The sequence below is a fragment of the Mesoplodon densirostris genome, chromosome 13 (assembly GCF_025265405.1).
Source record: "Mesoplodon densirostris isolate mMesDen1 chromosome 13, mMesDen1 primary haplotype, whole genome shotgun sequence".
Lineage (NCBI taxonomy): Eukaryota > Metazoa > Chordata > Mammalia > Artiodactyla > Ziphiidae > Mesoplodon > Mesoplodon densirostris.
The window spans coordinates 70616493-70643081 of record NC_082673.1 but is presented as its reverse complement, the minus strand read 5'-3'; the positions used below and the strand labels follow the sequence as shown (position 1 = coordinate 70643081).

Here is a 26589-nt window from a genome sequence, read left to right as displayed (position 1 = left end):
TTCCTTCAATACCCCTTTTGATAGCAAACAATAATGTAACAACACTATACTATTGTGTATAAAACAAAACAGACTTTAAGAAAGTTGGGGGCAGGTGTTTATAATTGATTTAAAGGGAAAATTATTATTTTTGTAAAAAGTGATGCACTTAAAATAAAACGACTGGTGCACATTAAAACATATTCTTATTAAGATATTCTGTGGTGTGTAAAATGCAGCCATTCATTCAACAGGCTGACAACTTTCCACTTGGTATTTGCCTTTGCTTAATTTAGTTTCCGCAGGACAGCTAGTGTGGTAGTCTGCATCTGTTTTTGGCAGGCACAGAAAACTATAAACTCAGACAGTTTTGTCTCAAATACTGCAGCTCACAAGTTACAATCAATTTGATAAAAACAGGCAAGTTTTATGGACTTGCTTTCTGTTGTTCATCCTTGGTCAAGCTTTCAGGTAACAGAGGGTTCTTTCTCTTCCCCTCTTTTGCTGGTTATAAGTACTAATAGCCTTGATAACTAATTCTGAGTCTTGTTTACTCATTTAGCTTCCTTATTTATTGCTGATTGAAATTTGGGGAAATTAATGACAGCATGTCTAGACTTGGTTTTACTTTGATTGTCTATCTATGTGATAACATAGATAGACATATTCTATATTCATCTTTTGATACCACCATACAGAAAGAAGTGAATTCTTTGTTACTGTTCTAGTTACGATTTGTGGAATTGTAGGGCCCCTCTTAGATAAAATATGAAGCAACTCTTAAAGCTTTTGTCAAGTAGAAATTTAGTCTGATTCTCTCAAGGCACTTGTAATCATCATGGATAGAGAATACTAACGCACTTTGCAGTTCTTTATGTTGAAAAAATTGAGAACAGTTTTTTATAATTATCAAAATTATTTACCTCCGAAAAGCTTTAACCAGTAGATTAAAGTAAATATGTTAAAATATCAAGTGGTATTTTATACACTGTTCAGTAGCAAACAGTTTTGCGGAGGGAATAACCACTTTTAAAAATTTATCCTCGGGTGAAAGTGGGTCTTAAGCCGTTTGTTTATTTGTATAGGATATTCTATTAATTATATATGGCCTATCACTCAGTGGTTCTCAGATCCCTGGGAACTAAATTCGTTGGCCTTTGATTTGGTTCTCTGATGGATATAATAATGTAGAACTTGGTTTAGGTTAGAAAGAGAGCTTTGGGTTTACGGAAACCCCTTTGCTGAATTTGCAGAAGGATCTATGGATGAAAATGATCTAAATTGTTAAGAGTGAGTTAGATGAAGAAGCCTGGCTGGTCGGTGCAGCTGTAGTAGCTGTTATGGTGGCAATGTCTACTTTTTGTCGTTAAACTTTTTTCTTTTACGAAGAGCACAAATCCAGGCAGCAAAATGAAGATGAAATTATCTATGTACTTCACATTTGAAGCATCAGTGGAAATCATTTTCTGATTCAAAGTTATGATCAAAATACAAATAAACATCAAAACACCCCAAAGAAAGACATGAAGGATACGCTTTTTGTTCCTAAGTATGTTTCATTAAAAATAAGAAAGAAAACTTTTAATTTTTAAAATGTTTCTAGCTCTTTAAAAACCTGCAGTAAATACTTTACAAGTGGCTAGACACCTTCCCTGGTGGTTTAGTTTATACAAGCAGGAAACTTTCTCTCTTACTCTTTCTCTCTCTCTTTCTTGTTTTCTTTAAACCAACTGACGTAATGCCAAACTTTTCTTTAAAAGAACAGACAGAAGTAATTGGTAGCTTTTAACTTTTAATAATGTTCTGGATTGGTTTTAGTGGCCAAAATGCCATTTAAAAAAAAAAAAAAAAGTTCAAGTAAGAACGGGCTTGTGGCCTGAGGAAGAAAGGCTCTGTTGATGCAGTTATTTTTATTCTGTTTTTCAATCTGTTATTAAAAATCTTTCCTGCTGAGCCCTGCTGGATTTCTCCAATTGCTCTCTGTGATGGCTGGTGCATTTCAGGTTACTGTAACTTAAACAGTTTTTGGGTTTTGGGGAGAGTGGGTATTTGTGTTGCGTTATTTCTTTCTTATTTGGGGGAAAAAAACATTTGTTTTTGTTTCATTTGACATGAATTAATTAAGATTATCAATGGCGACAGGTCAATGAATACGTTTATATAAAGAACGCTACACCTGTTAACAAGGGTCTGAAATGTGGAAGTTTAATTGTGACATTAATCATTTTTATGTGCAGAGGAAGGAAAATAGATGAAACTTCACAAAAATATATTTTTAGATTGAAAGCGTTAATTTTAAGGGTCATTTTGTTTCAATGGGCAGCCCTTTTTGCTCACAAATTCAGATGATAGTTTTTAACCCTATTATCACACAGTGTTTTTAGTTTCCTTTTTTGTTTTTTTTTAATAGTCATTTTCTCTCTTCCTGGTCTTGTACAGGCAAACAGAACTTTCTCCAGTTAAGAGATAACTTGGTGATGTTGGTTGACATCAGGGCAACTTCAGAAGCTGGCAAGTAGGAAAATCTTTTCAGAGGGCAAAAAGATTTGTGCCAGTTTTTCCTTCCTTGGAGAAAGATGTTCCACCCAGAAATGGGGCCCTGTGCCCCATTTGGTGGGCCAGAACTGATTATCGACATTTCTGGTAGGAATTGTTCGGAAGGTTTAAATCTTATGCTTACTTGTCTTGGTTTAAATCTTACAGTTACTTGTCTTGGACTTTGCTTTTAACCCCAAATTTGTTCTGAGGGTTTTTGTTTTTGTTTTGTTTTCCTTTTACACAGAGTGTGTTTTAGAAATAATATATACTGAAAATTAGGTATCATACAGATACCTTAAAATGTCTTTTAAGGCATTAGTAATTATCATGAAAAGCATCCCGTATATTCAGGGAAGTAGAAGAGTTCCCTGCATGGAAATTTGATGGTTTTGATTTACCTTACGTTTTTCTCATTTTTTCTTGTGAGAACTACAGATTTCAGTTCAAATCAGAGGCATTTTTTCTCTGCTAACCACTCCTTTACATAAGGATGTGTCAGGAAAAACTATAGGAACTTAAGCTATAACTTGTTCGCATCAGCATAGAGAGAGTATCTTAGAGTGAGTCTTGATTTATTTTTTACAAAGTTTTCAAACAGGAATTTCAGGTGATGGGTCTCTCCGTCACTACGTTTTTATTGAATGAATATTGGTTTATTACTGCAAAACTGAGGGAACAGTAATAAAGTTTGGTGAGAAGAGAAAAAAAAGGAAGAGAGAGGTGTTCAGAGCCGCAGTCCTTTAATATCAGTAGTTTGTTTACTGTTCAGTGGTGGGGAGGGGTTGGAGAGGCTTTGTGGAAGATGATACCAAAAAAAAAAAAAAAATCCATCAATTGCGCATAGGATCCCCTCCCCTTAAGGTTTACTTAAACAATATGTTTCGGTTTTGCCTCAAGCCACTCCGCACCACTTCTGCTCCAAGAATCCACCACTATCTTGGTTCCTGAGCAATTAAGGATAACCTTTTCTGTTATATAATGAACTGAAGTATTGTTTGAACAAAGGTAATGTATTTTGATTTGTGTGATATTCTGGTAACTAGTAGTAGGATGTCTGTAGTATGCGAGGAAATCTAGCATTGTGAATGCTTGCAAATGGTTGATGTATCCACGGTATGTTTAAATTACTGCTGATATGTGTGCATGCTATTGCAGGTATGTGTTATGTATGTAGTATTTGTGGATGGACAATACGTAGATACACCTTGATGGTGGAATCCACTTTGCTAAATTCTACGCTTTAAAACATAAATCTTTTAAGGAGCTACATGACCTACTTTATAAAGTCTTGAAGTTTGGAGTTTAAACATAATGAAGCCATCATGATCATAATACTTATACCTACGCTGAATTTACTAAGAAATTTAAGAAATGACACAAAAACTGTACATCAAAATGCCACCTTACAGTGTATTCTGAGAAATGCTTCTGCAGATAATTTTTTTAAAATCCCAAATTTCTGTTGAGAGGAGCAGTTAAGTGACTGTGCTGTTTCTGAATATATCTTTTTAATGGATAGCACTTTATAGTTTACGATTCTATCATCTTAAAACGTTATGTAGAAATAATATGGAACATGTAAAGACTTTGTACTATGATCCAATGCGTTTATCCCTAGGGTGATGGATTCTGTGCGTCACCCAAATGTGATGCTATTTGCCAGGCTTGTAATACTGGTTTGAGGGTTGCTGTATGTCCTATTTCATCAAGCAACACAATACAACAACTTTGGTATCTAGGTAATTGATGGTCAAAATACGTTCTAGAAAATGTTCTAAATACTTTTAAGTAAGTCAGAAGTTAACTTATATATTCAGTTTATTTAACATGAATAAACAAGTGACTCACTGTCAGCTATTTAAGCCTTCTATTATAGACAGTGTTAGAGGGAAATATACAAGTGCCCATAGTTTATTTTCTGATTCTTTTTTCCTTTATTTAATGGGAGCATGGTTCTCTTTTTTGCATTTATAATTGCTTTATCTGTTAATTATTTGTATCCATGATAGTGAGTAGTATGGTATTATAAAGAATAATAAACATATTCATATTACCTAATGTATATGTCCCAAGCTTTAAAAAAGCATTAATATTACATTATTAAATTATTAGAGTAACCAAGAATGAACCTAGTAGAGGATGATAGATATACCACAACTGCTATTTAGACATTAAATATATTTTAGCTGTAGAAAAAGGAGAAGAAAAAAGATTTTTGCCTCAAAATTTTGGACAGAATTTATGAAACTTACAAATCAACAAACATTTTTTACTATAATGTGTTTCTTGCTTAGATTCTACAATATGGCTTTCAGTGAATCCTTGTGAATCAGTATTTCTGTTTCGCCTTATAGAAGCATGTATTATATCTGAGATCAGATACAGCTATAAATAGTGTAAATCTATACGGCAGACGTTAGTTTGTGGAATCTAATTTCTCTATTACATGATACACTTCATGTGTAAAGGGATCAAGCATTACTAATCTATTTTAGCTTTATTGTTTTCTCTGAGCTATGCACAAGTGTAGCATATGAATTAGTGACTTCATATGAACTATGTACATGTACATGCCCATGTCTGTATTCTCACTCATATAGAATGTTTTCGCATTACAGGCACCGAATGGAATTTTAACATAGTACATATTTTTTTTGAAATGACTTTAGTCTTTGTAATATCCATTTTAATTACTTAATGCATCCCAACACCTATCTGAGGATTAATTTAATTAGAATTTTGGTTCTGAAATGAGAGTGAAAGTGGCAAAACAAATTAAAACCAACTTCTACTTGTGACTTCTTTGTGATGTCAGTATCCACACATCTTTAGCTCTGAAAGATGTAGAAAGAAATACATCAGCCTGTTTTTTCTTTCAAAACTATTAAGTATCTCCAAACATATAAGAGTTCTTAAAAGAGATTTTGGCATTTGTTTCTGCTTTACTTTTTGATACCATTAAATATTTTTGAGAAGAGAATCTAGCTCGCTTTAATTTTTTAAAATACCATTCAACTGATGGAAGTTAAGACTGGTCATATATATATTTATATTTATATATATATATATATATATATATATATATATATAAAACTTTTAATCAAGGCCCATGTTATTAAATTTTCTCAATACATATTAGTCTGATTGTTAAATAATTAATAGTTCTTTACCAGTTATTTATAGATATATCTTTGAGATTGTTTAAAATCATGTATTTTTCTGTATTTGGCTGCTAAATTTTTATGTTAATAAATTGATTAAATTATAAATTAAAAAACACAAATGATTATGTTTAATACTGTCTTTAACTTATTTTTGGAAGTATTTTTTTTTAAAGATTATTGCAAATTTTACTCCTCAGGTTTGCCAACTTAGGTACGTTTTAGAAGCTAACTTTAGGTACAAGTGGCCAGTGTAAGCAATAACACATTTAAGTAATGAGTAATATGAAACCTCACTTTCTGTAATTTACAAGCAGGTAGTAAGGAGATGTTTCTCTTTTTTATTTAGAATGAATTTGCATTACATTCATTGGATGCAAGATGTAGTAAATTACTTTAAGAAGCTCGCTGTCATCTAAACCTCAATTACAATAAACTCTTTATTTTACTCTCTGTCCCATCACTGTTTATTCTACGTTTAAATGTCTCGTTCTTAAGACAATTTATGTTGTTGAAAGAGTGTCCTCCTTATTTACATTTTACTTTTCCTTTGTACTTTGATAAGCTTTAAATAAGAAAGCTGTCACTTAAGATTTCAGGCCAGTAGTAAAAATCATAAAGTACACATTTGATGTGTAAATGTTTGTGTATGGTCTTGCATGTTCACTTTGTCAAAACATTCAGCTCTTTAGCATTCCCCATATTTGTGTACATTCTGTACATACCTGTCTTGTACTTTTTACTCCCAGGATAGTTCAGTATATCATTGTTAACATTTAATTATGTGTATACATGCTTGTCTCACTCCCTGAATAATTCCATTGGCAATAATAAAAATTAAAAAGTGAGACCAGTGATGATTAGACATGGAAAATAGGGGGTTAGATATTAGTGTAAGCAGATTTCCCTCCTTTTTGTTTTTCCCATTTTCGGTTCCTATTTAAAAAGATTTATGTATGCATATCTGAACAGAAGAGGAATTTGGATACTGCACAATCCATTATAACATAAGGAACTGTTGCTGTGTATGGCTTTACTTATTTATATATTTTTGACATGGAAAACTCTGACCTCTTTGCCTGTGGTACTTGGGAATTTTAGATAAACCCCACTGGGGTCCCACTCATCAGTTCTGGCTTTGCGTGACAAAAAGCATCCTCTGGCTTCTGGTGTGCTACTGTGCTGTTTCCCTTCAGGAGTGGAAGCCCTGTAAGTTAATTTGGCATTTGAAAGCACAACTAGAATTTTTCCTTTTTGAAAATCCTCTGGATGGTTTTCGGAGGAGTAAGCAGAGATCATGGGCAGCGTGATGCTGTTCATCTCAGGATGCTAAAGAAAATTATGCTGAGAGCAAGCATGCTTCCTCTGGATTATTCTGCCATGCTTTATTACCTTTTTTTTTTTCCTCTTTGGGATCTAATATTTCAGGTTTTAGGGGAGTGAGGATTTCTCCTTTCAGTGGAAAAATATGTCAGCTCTAGGATTTTTACTTCCATTTCTTTATAATATTTATATTTTTAGGGAGAGAGGCATGAGAAGAAGAACTTATATACTGTAAAATAATAATTTGATTTTATTGTTTGCTCTTGAGCAGGCCTTTGCCATTCCATTTCTATGAGGAAATGCATCCAATGAAATTAAATAAAGTTGTGGTATAATTTTGCAACAATTCTAAGCACCAACTGTGACATATTTCTGGCAAAAAAATTAAGGCAATTTTAGATACTCAGTGCTTCCACCAAACTCTGTATTCCAAGTTTATAAATATGAATTTGATCGTTTGATCATGGATGATGCTTGAAATGAATGTATCTTGATTCAGGGAAGAGAGTACTTAAATTATGCTCACCATCAATGTGCTTTAGATTTGCAAGAAATAGAATGCCAAGCATCATGCTTTCAGCCCTTTGAGATCTCTAGGAAAGAGTTTTACTTGTTTATGGTAGCTTATATTCAATAACATCAAGCACAGACTGTTTATCATATTTGTGCCTTGAGCTGTAGTGAAGTTCAGTCAATGATTGTATTTCCATTAAGGTTTGGGGAGTAATGAACACTTAGTAGCCATCTGCTCTGGATGGTTCTGAGGTTTGGAATTTGTAACTGATTTTTAGGAGCTACGGCGTAAGTATAAAATAGGTGGAAATACTCAGTGATCTCCTTTTATAAAAGTTAGTTCTGTCTTTAACGTCTAGGAAAATATAGCAGTGAATATTTGCTTTTTGTATGTTTTGTCTCCAAGCAGAGGAAACTGACAGTTTTATGTTTTAAGTGACGAAAGTTGTTCTTGGCTATGCACCCCCTAAGTTAATCACTGATATGTTAACTTGATTTTCTGTCTTTAAAAAGTTTTCAGATTTTAAAGCACAGTACGCTTCCATTATTTCTAAATTGACGTCCTGTGTTCTGGATTGGTTTTTAGAGAAATGTTCTCCAAATTCTCTTGAATTGCTTTAAGTCCATTGATTTTGAAACACTGAGTTTTGCTTTTTTTAAGCTTTTCTGAAAGGAGAGGAAATACTTCATCTTTTGAGGCTTTTCTTATTGTAGAACTCTTTTTATCTCCCATAAAATGCAAATTAATTTTGCATTCATTTTTTTATTCTTGTGTGTGTGTGTGTTATCTTTTCAGAAACTCATTTTGAGGCATCAGAAATTGATTAGTGATTTGAACTTCCCTTCCATACCTTCCTGTGATAAGATATTTTGGTCATTCCTAAGGAGTCACTGTGGAGAAATCCTTTCTTATGTCATTTGCACAGTTTTATTTTTACTTCAAACAAGAGTGGTATTCGAAAAGCATATATTTATTCCTTGAGGTTAATTGCAAAAATTATGTACAGTATAAAATAACATGACATTTAGTGTTTCTCATTTGCATCTGAGGCAACTTGTATCTAAAAATTTGATTGAAGGAAAAAGAAAAAATATTTCAACCAGCTTTGAAATCAGTGTAAGATAGTCCTACGGGATTTTCCAAAATTAGTAAGAAAACATGAAATATTTTCAATGCACAGGGTTAAAATTAAACTGCATATATAGTGGATACTTCAACCTGACATATTTTACTGTAAAACTGTTTTAGTGTAAAGAAAAATTCCTCTGGTTTTGCCTGTATTTTATTTTTTTGCAAACTGCTTTGCTTAAAGTGATTGGCATCCTTAAATTATAGTTTTGTGTAAAACAAATAAGGCTGCTACTCTAAAGAAGCAGCGGCCCTGCACATTCATCTTAAAGACTATTTTGAAATATTTTCATTTGGAACAAGTGCATCAAGCCCTAAAGAAATAGGTACCAAATTGCAAACTAGTATCCCAAACACATCACCCAGCTATTCACTGAAAGTGGGATTGACTCTGAGAAAGCACATTATTTCCATTCGCAGTGTAGTGTTTTTAACAGCATTTTGGTGTCTCCACTGGTAGAAACGTGGACATTTCAACCAACCACCTCCTTATTTGGTTGCCGTGATGTCAGGTGAACATTTTGCCAGAACTTTTGGTCCGGTGTAATCAAACCGTGTTGTGGAATTAGGCTAATATGATGATTTCAGATCATGTTTAATGTGTTATTTTGAAAAGATACTTTAAAAAAATTCACCTATTTGGGATATAATGGAAGAGCCTGGGCAGTGTTTTTAGATTTGATTCCAAGCCTCTATCTACAGATCAAGAAGGACACAATTCCACAGATACTTCTTCTTTTCCTAATGTAGGAGAAAATGGGGCTTATTTGCATAAACACTTTTGTAGAAATAGTTGGTCAACTTTATTTCGACCAAAGATGATTGTATAAAATTGGAGCAAACTTTCTGAGCCTGACAATATTGTGTATTTTAGTTCCTTAGGTAACATGGATAAAACCATGTACAAAAGGAAACTAAGAAAAGAATAAATTTCATCTCCTGCTGGAGGTTAGATGTAGAGTAAACTGCCTAGTCTCTGAATTTTCTTAGCTCTGTGCCCCATTTTCTTGGCTGGTGGGTACATTTCATCATGTGCATGAGTGTACAATGTTCTGCTTCCTGCATACATGTGCACATGTGGATCTATTCTTAAGAGTCTTTTAACACTTTTTTGTTGAGGAAAAGTAGACCGTGGCCAAGGAAACACTTCTTTCCTCAATGGCTGAACTTTCCTTGAATGGTCAGTTTTGTATCTGCTGCTCAAGTTTAAATTTTGTTTCTTTGTTTTTCTTTAATTCAAGTATTGTTCAGAGTGACCATAGGACCCTGTTTTATTTTGAGTGATAGAAGGGGCATGACCTCTATCCATTTGAGCAGACTCATCTTATTTTACAAAGGAGAAAGCTGACAATTAACTGAATTTTCCATGATCACACAGCTAGTTAAATAAAGGACTGAACTAGAATTCTTTTCTGATCACCATCCTCATTTATATCTATAACACTAAATAATTTTGACATTTGTTGAGGAAATCTGCCTGATATTTGCTATTCATTCATCTTTATTTTTCCTTTTGTAGATGGACGGGAGAATAGAATTAGAATATCACTTAGTATGCATTGGGGACTTGATGATCATATAATAAGTCAGTTGGTATATTCCATATTATTTCTCTATCAATATCTTATGAAGATATGGGAATCAAATATTTAGTCTAGAAGTTACCCTGGAAGGTTAAAACGTTACTGCAGAAAATCTAGGCTTAATGTCTCTTTCACACAGCTGAGCAATAGATGCCTCTTTGGGTTCATATATATAAAATCCAGTTGGTCTGAAGAATTGGTTATAAAATGATCATTAATAAAAGTTTAACTTTGTATTATTATTCTCCTTTTAACTTAAAATACTGCCAACATTTATCTATTTTGAGACCAGTTAAAAAAAAAGCAATCCATTTGAATTAAGGATTTTTTTTATCTTCCAAGAAACCGAGAAACTGGACTTTTCTTTACTCATAACACCCATAAGCCCCTTGGCAGGTTGAAAACTACAGACAATATCTGTGAGATTAGGCCTGAAATGTGCAATGAGTTATTAAAATGTGGTTGAGAAACCATTTGTGGCATTTTACATAGACTCCTCAGCATTTATAAAAACAAATAAACAAAAGAATAATGAAGGAACCTTATTTATTTTAAATGCTTTTCTTATCCTGTCTTTTGAATGATAAATTTCAACCTACATGTAGTGAAAATGAACTATTTTAAAATATAAATTTAATCTATATTTTTTAGCATTTCTTTAACATTCCATTTTTATCTATGACGCCGCTGTACAATATGGATGCAATTAACATTTCTTTATTGGTTGTAGTTAAGCTAATTTTAATCATTTAATCTATTGCATTGGAAAAATGGGAAAAAAATCTGTCTTTTTAGACATCTGAGGTATTTCATGTAAATTTCTTGTTTCTTTTTAGCTTTCAGTCCTAATAGCTATATTATATAATTTAAAATGTTAATGCAACTCCCCCATCAGTGAAATTTGTGATTTATACCCCCCCCATGCCACCATTTCCATTTCTGTTTTAAAGAATTGTGGTGAATGCCATGCAGAAGGGTATTGGACCCAAGACATCCCCAAACTCTTTCAAAAGACAGCTTCAGAAGTGGCTTTGGAAAGCAGGAGGAGGTGTGTCCACCGCTGAAATGGGCTGGTTTGGTCCAGGGTCTGTATTTGAACCCGCATGTTCAGTTGCAAGGTGAAGATACCTGTTGGTCTGGCTTTTGTTTGTCTGTGTTTTCCTCTGTTTCTTAGCCAGAGGGCAGACTTTTTTTTTTTTCCTTTAAATATGGTTGTTTTGTTTCTTCAATGTTTGTTTCAGGTGAAAACACTTTATAAATGGCTGTGGATAGTTATTCCTGTAAAAGGATACAGTTTGCTTATGGAAGATTATCATATTCAGTTAGTTAGAGAGTAATGGAATGATCTTTAACATTAAAAAGCAGTTCTTCCAAAATGGATTAAGGAACCATTTTGACTACTACGCTGATCATCCTACAGAGTGAAAATCTCTTTCTTGGTGTAGTGAGCATACTATACAGAGCAAGGCTGAAAACTTCCATTATTATTATATAAATATCTTGGATTTCCCCCCTCCTCTTCCTCTGGCTATTATTTCTTTATATAGGTTTTTTTTTTTTTTTTTTTTTGCTCCGGCTGTAAATTACAGTTTAACATCCAATGTATACCTAATCGAACTATAGGAAACACTATCAGTGCCTATCTCGCCCTAGTCTTTCTTTTAATTTATTTATATATTTTATCTATTTATTTTTGGCTGCGTTGGGTTTCCGTTGCTTCACACGGGCTTTCTCTAGTTGCAGCAAGTGGGGGCTACTCTTCGTTGCGGTGCGCGGGCTTCTCATTGCAGTGGCTTCTCTTGTTGTGGATCACAGGCTCTAGGCACATGGGCTTCAGTAGTTGTAGCACGCAGGCTCAGTAGTTGTGGCACGCGGGGTCCTAGAGCACATGGGCTTCAGTAGTTGTGGCACGTGGGCTCAGGTGTTGTGGCTCGTGGGCTCTAGAGTGCAGGCTCAGTAGTTGTGGCGCACGGGCTTAGTTGCTCTGCGGCATGTGGGATCTTCCCGGACCAGGGCTTCAACCCATTTCCCCTGCATTGGCAGGTGGATTCTTAACCACTGGACCACCAGGGAAGCCCTCGCCCTAGTCTTTCTTAATGATTTTCTTAATGTTATCTTGGAATTCATTTTTCTACTTGATTCTCTCCCTTATATTCCAGCTATCTATTTTTCTCCTTGGACTTTAGGAGAGTGGAACTTTATCCTGTATTCTTGGCATTGCAGATCAAAATAAATTTAAAGTGGTTCTTACTCTGAGCTTTGTTTATCAGAAAGTACTTTTTTGTTGGCTTTTAAGACAGATCAAATCCAGATAAGGTTTAAATGAGTTTTTTGTATTTCATTTTTTCTTTCCACTTATTAAGGGATTTGCTTTCCTGATAAATCAGTATACATTTAATTTTATTTTATTCCCCCTGAATCAAAACTGTTCTCCCTGAATATATTCACTTACTTTTGGTAAACGCCTTCTCAAACAACTTTAAACCATTTTATACTTGTTCTCACAGCACGTATTTGTGAACAAAACCTATCCTGGATGTTTTATAGAAGGTAGTTAAATGGCATTTATCTTCTGCTCTTTTGGATTATAATCCAGTTGCAGTTCTCGGAATCTAGGAAAAGTTCAGTTGCAGTTGTAGAGCTAATGTATGGTTACTGAAGCTGAGAGATAGGTTATGGTTTAAGCACTGTATTGATTTTAGGTAACAGTCGGCAAATAATGAAGATAGTTCCCTTGACAGTTTAGAAAAATACAAGGTAAAATGAAACAAAAGGCTACTTTTTATTTATTTCCAGATGGATTCCATCTCGTACTTGGCAGCACAAAGTCAAAATGCTGCTCTTTGAGGTTTATTAATTAGGATGTTTCTAAGCCAGATATGGAATCCCATCTCCTTTTTCAGATAAAAAGTAAACGTACTCATATATAAAAATAACTTTAGAGGGGGAAAATATTGAAAGCCTGAATCTGGGGCTCTTTTCATGTACATCTCCATGACTCCTCCATTTGTGGACACTGCTATATTGAGGACACCAGTGGCCTCATGGCAGCCAAGCCCAATGGTCTTTCCATCCGACTGCACCACTTAAATGAATTGGATGCTGCCAACCACTCTCTTGAGTATCTCTCTTGGCTTGGCTTCTGAGGCACTGCATCCCTGCCACACTCGTTCTAGTCTGTGCTTGACTTTCCTCTTAATCTCTGCAATTTTCGTTGAGGATTATATGCTTTCACCTTTTGATCGGAATGAAATCATTCCAGTGCTTTATCTCTAGACCCAAGTTGACTCTGAGTTTGGGTTTATCATCATTAGCTTGGCATACGGGACCCTAAACTCTGCTCCCAGTTTACCAGTTCCATCTTTACAATACCATGTGTTCTATCCTTAAAGTAGTATTGAGTTCCAGAACATGGCCAAACCTACCTTCCTTCATGTTCTCCCCTCTCTGAAATGCCTTTCTTTCAACCAGGCTTAACTATAGGAATTCTGCCTATTCCTCAGATGTTGACTTTTGTATTTCTTCTTCCTGAAGCCTTTCCATTTCCACTCATTTAGATTTAAACATCCTTGCCCTATGCTTTCACTTATTTATGGCTTTAGTATAGCCCATACCAGAATCCACTTGGCATTGCAAGTGTGAGGAGAGTAAAAGCATACCCAATTTCTGTTCTTTTTACAATGCCTTGGATACAGTGGGTTCTCAAACATGTATTGCATTGGCACTTAGGAGAAGTACACTTTGGCCAGAAGAGCATAAGACTTTTAGGGGTTGAGAAAATTGTGAAATTGGATTGTCAGGTTTCAGAGAGGAAAAAGATTACCTGATGTTGCATAATTGATAGACATTTTTTGAAGTCTGCCCTAATGTATTGTTCCTAAAGTGTCATACTGCTGGTTACAACTTATGTTGTATTTTGCACTGTGGTTTCAAATTCTGCCTTTTGCTGATTAATGTCCTTGAACCAAGTGTGACGGGGTCAGTGAAACCGAGGCAAAGGGAGGCCCAAATACATTTGCGAACCGTAAAAAAATGAAAACCCACACCACCTTGTTGCACTTTATTCATATTGCAGTTGAAGTACCACAAAGTAATCAAAGATGCAAATTGATAAATGGTGTGCCCTTAAAATATGAGGGATAACAATGTTAGCCTCTAAGGTCATGAGTCGGGAATGTATAGTTTTAACTTCCGTTTGTTGAATATTTGTCAACCAGATGTTGTGTTCTGATATTTGTGGTTTATGTATTGGCTTCATGCTGAAAGTTACCTGTAAGTGGTTGATACTTGGATGCTAAGTGGGCAAGGATGATTTAGACCTTCAGAAGATCTAACGAGGATATTGATGAGTAGGGTTTGTCAGGAGCTGAGCAGAACCATAAGTAATGCTGCTTTGGGAAGTTCAGGTTTATGACAGTGAGAGGATATTGAACCCCTCTTTGCTCTTTTTAAAAAAAAATTATTTATTTATTTATTTTTGGCTGCATTGGGTCTTCGTTGCTGCTTGCGGTCTCTCTCTAGTTGCAGAGAGCGGGGGCCGCTCCTCGTTGTGGTACGCAGGCTTCTCATTGCAGTGGCCTCTCTTGTTGTGGAGCATGGGCTCTAGTTGCGTGGGCTCTAGTAGTTGTGGCCCACGGGCCCAGTTGCTCTGCGGCATGTGGGATCTTCCCGGACCAGGGATCGAACCCGTGTCCCCTGCATTGGCAGGCGGATTCCCAACCACTGCGCCACCAGGGAAGCCCCTTTGCTCTTTTTAATATACGTCTCCTTGAGAGATGGCCAATAAAATGATAACTAAATAATAGCTGCTGAGACATTTCTCATGTTGAAATAAGAGTGTCTGAGACTTCTTTGAATACTTGATTTTTACTAATCACTTTAATTTCATCTTAAAAGCCAAGGAACAAGTTTTGAAGCTTTTTTTTTTATATATAAGACCATACCCTTGGCCTTCTCTCTGTAGTTTTTTTCTTTTTTAAACTAAAAAACTTCCTTTTATGCGAGAATTGGGAAGTCCCTTTGATTTCATGTGTGAATCTTTTAAGCACTTAAATATTCTTTTAAACAGCTTTGGGAAAGTATTAAGACTTGCTATTATTGTGTATTCCCAAATCTGCATGGACCTGGAGCCATGAAGGTGAAATCAAGGAAAGGAGCTATTTGATGAATTTCTTTACTTCTAGGACAGCTCATTACTTGTAGGACTGGTATTTGGCTATTTCTTCCTTAATAACAAAACATTCCAAAGCTTCCTAGAAACCGTAGCTAATTGCATCTTTCAAACATAGTTTTCTGATGTCACCTTGTGTCTATCAGCAACTTTAAAAATCTTTTTGAAGGAGATAGTTGGAGTTTTAAAAGTAATATCTGTCTGAGATTACAAACTATTTAGGTGACAGGAGAAAGCGTTTCCTCGAAGAGTACATTCTAGTTGATGAGTAGGGGCTTTTAAATCGTCTGTACTTTTCCACAACTGAAGGGGTGCATACTTTTGGTTGAAAGTGAGTAGGCGAAATTTAGTCCTGCTGTTCTGGTAGTCTTGGTGGTTTAGAAATCTCTTTATTGCAGTTTTATAATCCCTGACATGACTGTCCAGCTCTCGTGTCTGCTAAATACAGAAATAGAGGAAGGAAATGTATGTTTTGGCTCCATTAAAATGGAGCTTATCAGACTGTATGTAGGAGGGGTGGACTTTGTTGAAGATGCCTCTGTTTGCCAGCTGGATAGCATGTGCACTGGGCGAGTTTCCTGTCTGCTAAAGCTGTGTGCTGCCCTTTAACGATGGGAGGGAGCACAGTATTAAATGGGTCGTAGTGTTTTCACTTGTGAAAATCAGGGTGCAGAGGGCATGCAAACTTTGCCCAGAGGCTGGCCACAGTTTGCATAGAAACGAGTGACTCGAAGCAACAACTGATTTGGTGGGTGCGTGGCGAGCACTGATCACTAAAAAAGAAATGAGAGCCACCACCGGCCACAGGTGAACTAGCTTTTGCAGGGGAAAGGCTGCATCCCAAGAGGTTAGTTTTCCATTAGGGGCCACCTGCAAATGATGATAATGGTTCACAGTTGTCGAGCACTGCTGGAGTGGCTTGTCTCCACTTGAGACAGGAACTGCTGTCATCCCCGTTTCTCAGGGAAGTTTAATCAATTGCTTAGGCTACAACAGGGAGCAGTCACAGCATCAGGATTTGAACCCAGGCAGTCTGGCTGGAGCACTCAGGCTTGGTCAGTTCTACTTTACTTCTCATCTGCGGTGAGCATGGATTTGAGATGCTGTATGTTCCGGGGATTTCAAACACTAGGGTGACTGTCATATCAGCAGTGTTCCATTCGGCTTTCTACTTAAGCCCTAATCTACCTTTGTTTATTGTCTGAGAGATAAAACCATCGCCTTTATGTATAAGACATTTTAAGTCTGGTTTTCGTCATAATTCATGTTCAACTTGCATTCTTTCTATAGCGATAGCTGTAATCTCCCTTTAAAAAATCTATATTAGTCTAAGTGACTGCCTCTTCTTGGCTCCATTACAGCAAAAAGGCTGTGATCAGCAAACTCTTGTAGGGGGAAGTTGTTGATTGACGTGGGGCTGTGGTGCTGTCCTGGAAATCCTCTGGGCTTTGTGTTTCTTAAATTATTTGCACTCCTGGGTAACTGCCCCTGCACCAGATGGGGTCTTGACAGCGTGGCTTTCTGGCTCGGCTTCTATTTGTTACAAACACATAAAAAGCAAAGGTTGGATTGGGTGAGACATACAAATAAACAAACAAAACCTTTCGTCGTCTAAATATCAGCCGATTTGTCTCTGTTGGATTAATAAAAAAGTAATTTATATTTTATGAATGAGCTTTAAAGCCCCAGTGCGTTTTAGTGGTTAGTACGGTCCCAGAATTAGAAGCCAAGAGTAAAACTGTCTTCTTATTTTGAAGGAGAACTAAAAAATCAGAACCGCAGATCAGTACCAAGAATAGGATTCCATTTTCTTGCAAGGGCTTCTCAAGAAGCTCGAGTCAGAGTGAATTGCTGGTGTCTGGGAAGGAGGCTGCTTTCTGGCAGGGGCCCTGCCTTTGAAGCTGCAGCGACCGACCCGAGCTTTGGGTGTGTCGGTGGTGCTCGCTGTCCCCTGCGCCCCGGGGCCGCTGCAGCCACGCGTGCTCCCCACCGGGCTGTGGGCGTGTTGTCGCAGGAAGTCCTACGGAAGCGGCCGCGCTCGCCGTCCGGCTTCCTCGCCCGCTTCCCGGTGCGCGGAGCTCCCCGCCGCGCCGCCTCCCCATCGCCCTCCCTGCGCTCTGGCTGCACGGGGACCCGCGTCCTGCCAGCCCGCCGCCCGCCCGGCCTTCCTCGCGTTCCTCCTCGTGCATCTCACGCCTCCTTGCCCTTCTCCGCGCTTCCCAACTTGGTTTCCTCTCTCCACGAACTCTTTCTCCTATCTTGGTTTCTCCTTTGCTTCCTCTTCTTCTGCTGCCTCTCTTGGATGTGACGCTCACATTTCACTTGCTTCTGCCTGCCGATCCCCAGATGGGTTTTTCAAACCCTCACTCCGCTTTAGATCTTCTGATTCACCTGTGATCAGTGTACCTGTGCAATTGACATGGAGAGACAGTCGCCAGTGGAGATAACTGAAATTCTCGTTTTTCATGAATTGAAAAAAAAAAGAAAACTATTAGGAGCCTTTCAGTCAGTTACATACTTTCTCATACAGAGTTTTCAAGGAGCTGCTTAAACCTCTGTTGCTGATATTTTGAAGTGTGTGTACTTAGACAGACCTTCTCGAGTAGACAGAGGGATTGGATCTCCTGTATTCTCAGTCAGAAAGCTATGAATAAAATGAACACAAGAAAGTCATATGCACCAAATCACGATTCAGGTTATAATTTAGTAGTCTTCATAAGCACATGAAGCCGTTTCGGAGTGCCAGAGGCTTCTGTTTTATTTTTGGTGTTCTGGGAATTGAGGCCTTTATATTTTTCTTGAATTACAAATTTGGAGACAGTTGCTCTACATGGATCCCTATCAAGTTTTATCCGTCTCTACATTATCAAGTTTATTTTTAAATTAATTCTTTTTCGGGCCATGCTTTTTATATCCTTTCTGTTTCCTTTTCTGGAAGCCCCTATTATTATGGCCATATCATGAAACATCAGTACTTTTAGTAAACTTGCTCTTAACTTCCCTACTGCAAGAGATATTTAGTGAGGATTGAACTTTATTGATTCATATAATTTATATCCATTTGCTTTATTTTTGCCTTGATGGTTCCAGTATGCCTGACATGAAGAAAATAGTTGATATATAGCTGGATCTGAGGGGTCCACTTTAACTTGTAGATGATAGGATTTCTATATTGATGCCTTGGTTAATTTTAAAATTAAAAAAACAAAGGAAACTTAGATCCTCCTTTTTAACTTGTAACAAATTAACTTCTAGTATTGAGTTCCATAGGGAGAGTATGTAAGTTGATATTGTAAATTGATTTCATAAGACAGTATGGAACTCGAGATGTTTGAAAAAAGAGTTGACCCTTAAATATGTGAAGCGATTTAATACAACACATCTTTTAAAAGTAATACGTCACAAAGAAAATGATAATCTTATGATAAAAATGTCAACACATACTAAACCCAATTATTAGTAGGCCCTGTTCTGTCCTCAAAATTCTTAACTGAATAATAACCCTCTGAAAACAAAGTACTGAAGCCACAGCACAAGGAGCTCTGGTTCTCATATACAAATAATAAAAACTGAGTCTACCATACATTTTTCTTATTGTTGGAACCACCCACTATTCCTGGAGTTTAAGAGGTATTTATTACTTTAGCGGTCATAAACATGCATCACAGTATATTTTAACCTTTTTGGTTTTGGTGTTTTGGGTTTTTTTTTTTTGGCTTTTTCTATTATCTGAGGACTTTGTCCTCTTTCCAAGCTTATTTGTTCACCAGCTATGTAGAAAACAAAATAAAGACGTTTCAGCCATCTCAGTGCCTTCAGGGCCATCTGATTGTCTGGAATAGGTTTATGTCCAGCTGTGTTCGGAAGATCCATAGATGGTAGCTGTGTTTTCTTATCTGTGGAGTGGCTTTGTTGGAATAAAATCAGAATTAGAGTAAGTCTCTAACATCTCTAGTTTACAGCCTCCCCATCTATAGGCTGTGAGTAAGATTACTTGGGCTCAGGTTGTGTGGGGAGAGGAAGAATCAATTTAAATAATACATGTAGGGCTTCCCTGGTGGCACAGTGGTTGAGAGTCTGCCTGCCGATGCAGGGGACACGGGTTCGTGCCCCGGTCCGGGAAGATCCCACATGCCGCAGAGCGGCTGGGTCCATGAGCCATGGCTGCTGAGCCTGCGCGTCTGGAGCCTGTGCTCCGCAACGGGAGAGGCCACAACAGTGAACCTCAACCGCAAAAAAAAAAAAAAAAAAAAAAAAAAACAATAATAATACACGTAGAATGGTTTCGGTGAATGCCGAAGGGCTGTGTGAATATTTATTATTATAATAATAATTATAATCATTGTTCTGTTTCTAATCTTTATAATTTTCATATATCATTAACTATGAGAGTACTCATTAGACTGTTCAAAAATGGTATTTCTAAGGCCTTATTTTAACTTTTAACTTAAAGAATTATAATTAGGACAGATACAGAGCGGAATTCTAGCTGTCAGGTATTATAGGGAAGTGTGGCATCAATTTATTCCAAAAGACTAGCTGGCATTGTTCCCTTGGAAAAATATATGCCTCAATTCATCAGTTCTTCTGTTTGGATTTCTGTTGTATAAACTTTGGTGTTTGAGGCCACTCTGAATTGTAAAAGTTCTTGAAAGAAATGTTTTGGGTTATTTTTTCACATTGTCCATCTGTGCCTTATTCTTTGGGTCATTAATGACCTATGCCATCATTTTTATTTTAAATTGCATTTGTACTGATACTTAAGTTTCATACATGACTTTTTTTTAATACATGGCTTTTTTTAAACATCTTTATTGGAGTATAATTGCTTTACAATGGTGTGTTAGTTTCTGCTTCATAACAAAGTGAATCAGTTATACATATACATATGTTCCCATATCTCTTCCCTCTTGCGTCTCCCTCCCTCCCACCCTCCCTATCCCACCCCTCTAGCTGGTCACAGAGCACTGAGCTGATCTCCCTGTGCTATGTGGCTGCTTCCCATTAGCTATCTGTTTTATGTTTGGTAGTATATATGTGTCCATGCCTCTCTCTCACTTCGTCACAGCTTACCCTTCCCCCTTCCCCATATCCTCAAGTCCATTCTCTAGTAGGTGTACATCTTTACTCCTGTCTTGCCCCTAGGTTCTTCATGACCATTTTTTTTTTTTTTAGATTCCATATATACGTGTTAGCAAACGGTATTTGTTTTTCTCTTTCTGACTTACTTCACTCTGTATAACAGGCTCTAGGTCCATCCACCTCACTACAAATAACTCAATTTCATTTCTTTTTATGGCTGAGTAATATTCCATTGTATATGTACAGTGCCACATCTTCTTTATCCATTCATCTGTCGATGGACACTTAGGTTGCTTCCATGTCCTGGCTATCGTAAATAGAGCTGCAATGAACATTGTGGTACATGACTCTTTTTGAATTATTGTTTTCTCAGGGTGTATGCCCGGTAGTGGGATTGCTGGGTCATATGGTAATTCTATTTTTAGTTTTTTTTTTTTTTTTTTTTGCTTTATAACAAATTTAATCAGTTATACATATACATATGTTCCCATATCCCCTCCCTTTTGTGTCTCCCTCCCACCCTCCCTATCCCACCCCTCCAGGCGGTCACAAAGCACCGAGCTGATCTCCCTGTGCTATGCGGCTGCTTCCCACTAGCTATCTACCTTACGTTTGGTAGTGTATATATGTCCATGCCGCTCTTTCACTTTGTCACAGCTTACCCTTCCCCCTCCCCATATCCTCAAGTCCATTCTCTAGTAGGTCTGTGTCTGTATTCCTGTCTTACCCCTATGTTCTTCATGACATTTTTTTTCTTAAATTCCATATATATGTGTCAGCATAGAGTATTTGTCTTTCTCTTTCTGACTTACTTCACTCTGTATGACAGACTCTAGGTCCATCCACCTCATTACAAATAGCTCAATTTCATTTCTTCTTATGGCTGAGTAATATTCCATTGTATATATGTGCCACATCTTCTTTACCCATTCATCCGATGATGGACACTTAGGTTGTTTCCATCTCCGGGCTATTGTAAATAGGGCTGCTATGAACATTTTGGTACATGTCTCTTTTTGAATTATGGTTTTCTCAGGGTATATGCCCAGTAGTGGGATTGCTGGGTCATATGGTAGTTCTATTTGTAGTTTTTTAAGGAACCTCCATACCATTCTCCATAGTGGCTGTACCAATTCACATTCCCACCAGCAGTGCAAGAGTGTTCCTTTTTTTCCACACCCTCTCCAGCATTTATTGTTTGTAGATTTTGTGATGATGGCCATTCTGACTGGTGTGAGATGATATCTCATTGTAGTTTTGATTTGCATTTCTCTAATGAGTAAAGATGTTGAGCATCCTTTCATGTGTTTGTTGGCAGTCTGTATATCTTCTGTGGAGAAATGTCTATTTAGGTCTTCTGCCCATTTTTGGATTGGGTTGTTTGTTTTTTTGTTATTGAGCTGCATGAGCTGCTTATAAATTTTGGAGATTAATCCTTTGTCAGTTGCTTCATTTGCAAATATTTTCTCCCATTCTGAGGGTTGTCTTTTGGTCTTGTTTATGGTTTCCTTTGCTGTGCAAAAGCTTTGAAGTTTCATTAGGTCCCATGTGTTTATTTTTGTCTCTATTTCCATTTCTCTAGGAGGTGGGTCAAAAAGGATCTTGCTGTGATTTATGTCATAGAGTGTTCTGCCTATGTTTTCCTCTAAGAGTTTGATAGTGTCTGGCCTTACATTTAGGTCTTTAATCCATTTTGAGCTTATTTTTGTGTATGGTGTTAGGGAGTGATCTAATCTCATACTTTTACATGTCCCTAACCAGTTTTCCCAGCACCATTTATTGAAGACACTGTCCTTTCTCCACTGTACATTCCTGCCTCCTTTATCAAAGATAAGGTGACCATATGTCCGTGGGTTTATCTCTGGGCTTTCTATCCTGTTACATTGATCTATCTTTCTGTTTTTGTGCCAGTACCATACTGTCTTGATTACTGTAGCTTTGTAGTATAGTCTGAAGTCAGGGAGCCTGATTCCTCCAGCTCCATTTTTCATTCTCAAGATTGCTTTGGCTATTCGGGGTCTTTTGTGTTTCCATACAAATTGTGAAATTTTTTGCTCTAGTTCTGTGAAAAATGCCAGTGGTAGTTTGATAGGGATTGCATTGAATCTGTAGATTGCTTTGGGTAGTAGAGTCATTTTCACAATGTTGATTCTTCCAATCCAAGAACATGGTACATCTCTCCATCTATTTGTATCATCTTTAATTTCTTTCATCAGTGTCTTATAATTTTCTGCATACAGGTCTTTTGTCTCCTTAGGTAGGTTTATTCCTAGATATTTTATTCTTTTTGTTGCAATGGTAAATGGGAGTGTTTCCTTGATTTCATTTTCAGATTTTTCATCATTAGTATATAGGAATGCCAGAGATTTCTGTGCATTAATTTTGTATCCTGCAACTTTACCAAATTCATTGATTAGCTCTAGTAGTTTTCTGGTAGCATCTTTAGGATTCTCTATGTATAGTATCATGTCATCTGCAAACAGTGACAGCTTTACTTCTTCTTTTCTGATTTGGATTCCTTTTATTTCCTTTTCTTCTCTGATTGATGTGACTAAAACTTCCAAAACTATGTTGAATAAGAGTGGTGAGAGTGGGCAACCTTGTCTTGTTCCTGATCTTAGTGCAAATGGTTTCAGTTTTTCACCATTGAGGACGATGCTGGCTGTGGGTTTGTCATATATGGCCTTTATTATGTTGAGGAAAGTTCCCTCTATGCCTACTTTCTGCAGGGTTTTTATCATAAATGGGTGTTGAATTTTGTCGAAAGCTTTCTCTGCATCTATTGAGATGATCATATGGTTTTTCTCCTTCAATTTGTTAATATGGTGTATCACGTTGATTGATTTGCGTATATTGAAGAATCCTTGCATTCCTGGAATAAACCCCACTTGATCATGGTGTATGATCCTTTTAATGTGCTGTTGGATTCTGTTTGCTAGTATTTTGTTGAGGATTTTTGCATCTATGTTCATCAGTGATATTGGCCTGTAGTTTTCTTTCTTTGTGACATCCTTGTCTGGTTTTGGTATCAAGGTGATGGTGGCCTCGTAGAATGAGTTTGGGAGTGTTCCTCCCTCTGCTATATTTTGGAAGAGTTTGAGAAGGATAGGTGTTAGCTCTTCTCTAAATGCTTGATAGAATTCACCTGTGAAGCCATCTGGTCCTGGGCTTTTGTTTGTTGGAAGATTTTTTATCACAGTTTCAATTTCAGTGCTTGTGATTGGTCTGTTCATATTTTCTATTTCTTCCTGATTCAGTCTTGGCAGGTTGTGCATTTCTAAGAATTTGTCCATTTCTTCCAGGTTGTCCATTTTATTGGCATAGAGTTGCTTGTAGTAATCTCTCATGATCTTTTGTATTTCTGCAGTGTCAGTTGTTACTTCTCCTTTTTCATTTCTAATTCTATTGATTTGAGTTGTCTCCCTTTTTTTCTTGATGAGTCTGGGTAATGGTTTATCAATTTTGTTTATCTTCTCAAAGAACCAGCTTTTAGTTTTATTGATCTTTGCTATCATTTCCTTCATTTCTTTTTCATTTATTTTTGATCTGATTTTTATGGTTTCTTTCCTTCTGCTAACTTTGGGATGTTTTTGTTCTTCTTTCTCTAATTGCTTTAGGTGCAAGGTTAGGTTGTTTATTCGAGATGTTTCCTGTTTCTTAAGGTGGGATTGTATTGCTATAAACTTCCCTCTTAGAACTGCTTTTGCTGCATCCCATAGGTTTTGGGTCGTCGTGTCTCCATTGTCATTTGTTTCTAGGTATTTTTTAATTTCCCCTTTGATTTCTTCAGTGATCACTTCGTTATTAAGTAGTGTATTGTTTAGCCTCCATATGTTTGTATTTTTTACAGCTGTTTTCCTGTAATTGATATCTAGTCTCATAGCATTGTGGTCGGAAAAGATACTTGATACAATTTCAATTTTCTTAAATTTACCAAGGCTTGATTTGTGACCCAAGATATGATCTATCCTGGAGAATGTTCCATGAGCACTTGAGAAAAATGTGTATTCTGTTGTTTTTGGATGGAATGTCCTATAAATATCAATTAAGTCCATCTTGTTTAATGTATCATTTAAAGCTTGTGTTTCCTTATTTATTTTCATTTTGGATGATCTGTCCATTGGTGAAAGTGGGGTGTTAAAGTCCCCTACTATGACTGTGTTACTGTTGATTTCTCCTTTTATGGCTGTTAGTATTTGCCTTATGTATTGAGGTGCTCCTATGTTGGGTGCATAAATATTTACAATTGTTATATCTTCTTCTTGGATCGATCCCTTGATCTTTATGTAGTGTCCTTCTTTGTCTCTTCTAGTAGTCTTTATTTTAAAGTCTATTTTGTCTGATATGAGAATTGCTACTCCAGCTTTCTTTTGGCTTCCATTTGCATGGAATATCTTTTTCCATCCCCTTACTTTCAGTCTGTATGTGTCTCTAGGTCTGAAGTGGGTCTCTTGTAGACACCATATATATGGGTCTTGTTTTTGTATCCATTCAGCCAATCTGTGTCTTTTGGTGGGAGCATTTAGTCCATTTACATTTAAGGTAATTATCGATATGTATGTTCCTATTCCCATTTTCTTAATTGTTTTGGGTTCGTTATTGTAGGCCTTTTCCTTCTGTTGTTTTTCTTGCCTAGAGAAGTTCCTTTAGCATTTGTTGTAAAGCTGGTTTGGTGGTGCTGAACTCTCTCAGGTTTTGCTTGTCTCTAAACGTTTTAATTTCTCCATCAAATCTGAATGAGATCCTTGCTGGGTAGAGTAATCTTGGTTGCAGGTTTTTCTCCTTCATCACTTTAATTATGTCCTGCCACTCCCTTCTGGCTTGTAGAGTTTCTGCTGAGAGATCAGCTGTTATCCTGATGGGGATTCCCTTGTGTGTTATTTGTTGTTTTTGCCTTGCTGCTTTTAATATGATTTCTTTGTGTTTAATTTTTGACAGTTTGATTAATATGTGTCTTGGCTTATTTCTCCTTGGATTTATTCTGTATGGGACTCTGTGCCTCCTGGACTTGATTAACTATTTCCTTTCCCATATTAGGGAAGTTTTCAACTATAATCTCTTCAAATATTTTCTCAGTCCCTTTCTTTTTCTCTTCTTCTTCTGGAACCCCTATAATGTTGGTGCGTTTAATGTTGTCCCAGAGGTCTCTGAGACTGTCCTCTGTTCTTTTCATTCTTTTTTCTTTATTTTGCTGTGCAGCAGTTATTTCCACTATTTTATCTTCCACCTCACTTATCCGTTCTTCTGCCTCAGTTATTCTGCTATTGATCCCATCTAGAGTATTTTTTATTTCATTTATTGTGTTTTTAATTGATGCTTGATTCATCTTTAGTTCTTCTAGGTCCTTGTTAACTGTTTCTTGCATTTTGTCTATTCTATTTCCAAGATTTTGGATCTGGGATATAGAATCTTGGATCATCTTTACCATCATTATTCTGAATTCTTTTTCAGGTAGACTGCCTATTACCTCTTCATTTGTTGGGTCTGGTGGGTTTTTATCTTGCTCCTTCTCCTGCTGTGTGTTTTTCTGTCTTCTCATTTTGCTTATGTTACTGTGTTTGGGGTCTCCTTTTTGCAGGCTGCAGGTTCGTAGTTCCTGTTGTTTTTGGTGTCTGTCCCCAGTGGCTAAGGTTGGTTTAGTGGGTTGTGTAGGCTTCCTGGTGGAGGGGACTAGTGCCTGTGTTCTGGTGGATGAGGCTGGATCTTGTCTTTCTGGTGGGCAGGTCCACGTCTGGTGGTGTGTTTTGGGGTGTCTGCGGACTTTTTATGATTTTAGGCCACCTCTCTGCTAATGGGTGGCGTTGTGTTCCTGTCTTGCTAGTTGTTTGGCATAGGGTGTCCAGCACTGTATCTTGCTGGTCGTTGAGTGAAGCTGGGTGCTGCTGTTGAGATGGAGATCTCTGGAAGATTTTCGCCGTTTGATATTATGTGGAGCTGGGAGGTCTCTTGTGGACCAGTGTCCTGAAGTTGGCTCTCCCACCTCAGAGGCACAGCACTGACTCCTGGCTCCTCAATTTGGGATGATTTGTTGTCTATTCATGTATTCCACAGATGCAGGGTACATCAAGTTGATTGTGGAGCTTTAATCCGCTGCTTCTGAGGCTGCTGGGA

The 26589-nt window shown here is 37.0% G+C and overlaps 1 protein-coding gene across 7 annotated transcripts in view; it reads left to right on the top strand.

Annotated features, from left to right (window-relative positions):
- TRPS1 (transcriptional repressor GATA binding 1) overlaps positions 1 to 26589 on the top strand; it is a 261994-nt gene that overhangs the window by 3914 nt on the left and 231491 nt on the right. The window contains exon 1 of one of the 7 annotated variants that reach the window (XM_060115923.1): positions 3477 to 3522. The exons of the other annotated variants lie outside the window; for them this stretch is intronic. The gene's annotated coding sequence lies outside the window, so the exon portion shown is untranslated. Of the gene's footprint in view, positions 1 to 3476; positions 3523 to 26589 lie in introns of those variants that run through there. 7 annotated transcript variants of the gene reach the window in all.